Below are 2,212 nucleotides of genomic sequence, written 5' to 3' on the forward strand. Positions count from 1 at the left end.
AGAGACCTCATCTACTTTGTTAGCCTCAACTCTTCACTATGAAGATCACCAAAAGAGCGTGTCTAACATGGCATCTTACCTGTGTTCTAGTTTCATAGCTCTATTTTCACAAAGTATCTACTTGCGTGTCCCAAATCTGACATATTTGAAACAAGCTTGTCATCATTTCCTGCAAATCACTTCCCCTCTGAGTTTCTTATTTCTATCATGTACCCAAGTATTCTTTGTATTTCCACTTCAACTACTGTAATGTTTCCTTTGTTACCTCATGCCTGGGTTATTTGAAATAGCTTCCTACTTATCTTCCTGTTTCTAGTCTCTCACATACCACCTGGTATCAGATCAATCTTACTTAAGTTACACTTTTGTAATATTAAGTTCCTGTTAAAACCAAAACTAAACAAACAAAAACTTCAATCATCATTCTTCTTTACTACTTTCAGAATGTGGTGCCACAGGGATCAAATATAGAGACAATGGTATGTAAGATTATACTTCACAATCAAACTAGATAGTGGGTTAATGTTAGTGTGCAAGTCTGCAACTTATTTAAAGACATTCCAATTTGCCTTTCTATAAAACCACATAAACTAGCTTAGATCACCAGAACAGAAATAACCACTTCTACAGTAACTCCTCTGAATTTAGTTGTATTATTTATTTAAATATTTACTGTTCTGCAATTATTCTAAAATCTATTCATAAGAAAACATGAATAAATATGGAAACAGTTTGATATGTTGGCTTGGGTGTGCTTGTGGTTAAACTTTTTTTTCTTTCCTTTAGAATTCTATTAATAGTAGTGCAATGTTTTTTATAAGCAAAAAGCTACAAAAATTAAAAGCAAAATATATTTATGATTTTATTTTTAAATTGGAATCAAAAACCTTGGAATGTTTTGCTCCATAAATGGATATAGGAATGTTTGCAACATAGACATTGTCGGAGGTAACCTGGATTATCATACAATGAAGTGGCAGTGATCAATCTTCTCTTTAAGAAGAGATAACTGATAAATTTTAAAGTTTGGGCTTGAAACCCAGCCCCAAAGGCGACTCAAAGTCTGTCCCAATTCCCTCTCCATGAGTCCTTCCTTATCCAACCAAAAATTGAGGAGCATAAAACTAGTTGTCTTAAGTACTGTGTTTAGCTGCACCGAGGGGTGAAGTGTTGATGGAAAACCATGTGAATGGCTGCCTACTTACCAGCCACATCTTATCCCATTCTCCTTTTCCCTCCTTATATTACAGCCATGCAATCATTTCAGTGCTTCAAATTTCACAGCTCCTTCCCATGTCACAGGAGCCACATGCATTTTCCTCTTCCAGCATGTTCCCCTACCTGTCCCTACCTCAGTTACTTTATTCCCACTCATCCTTCATGCCTCAATTTAAGTGTCAAGTCCTGGTTGATACTTAGAAATGGTGACTAAAGACAGGATTGCCCCCCGCCCACAACTCCTTTTTCCTATGAGAAATCATTCAAAAACAAGCAGAAAGAAAAACCAGAAATACTAACGTTATCTCCCACAACTTTAGCAGGTAGATGTAACTTTGAGCTGTAGGAAGGGAGGAAGAAATGCCAGATACAGGCAAGATAAAGTGGAAGTGCAAAAAGACACTCTGAGATGACTTTTAAAAAGGTAGTATTTACCATATTCTTACAATGCCACATGTACATGCATTATCTTCATGCCTTTTCAGGGATTGACCTCCTGTATTAGCCATTACAGCACTCAGTGAGATAAATGCTATTATGATTAGCCCTTTACTGCAGAAATAGAGTCATGCAGCTATTATGTGGCAGAGCTGTAATTCCAAATCAGAACTCACGGCACTGCCGCTGTGCTATGAGCAACGTGCAAATACCCAATTCATAAGGAATTTCCTTCATTCAAAGTTGAGTATTACCACAAAGTAAGCACACTGAATCTATGGAATTACTTCCAAAAAAAAAGGAAAAAGAAAAGAAAAAACTGTTGAAGGAATGGGGAAAACAAATAGTACAAATGGCAGATGAAGAATATATCCCAGAAGAATTTTGTTATGAACCAGAAGAAAAGTATTACCAAATATATTGCCATGAATTTAAAACATTTAATGAAAGAAATATTTATATAAAATGATGACTCAAAATACATCTAAAGAGTTTGGGAAGAAAAGTGCTGAGAAGAGAAAAAAATCAAAGATGAGTGGAAAAGAGAAGTAAAATC

This window comes from Gorilla gorilla, chromosome 3 (genome assembly GCF_029281585.2).
Source record: "Gorilla gorilla gorilla isolate KB3781 chromosome 3, NHGRI_mGorGor1-v2.1_pri, whole genome shotgun sequence".
Taxonomy (NCBI): Eukaryota; Metazoa; Chordata; class Mammalia; order Primates; family Hominidae; genus Gorilla; species Gorilla gorilla.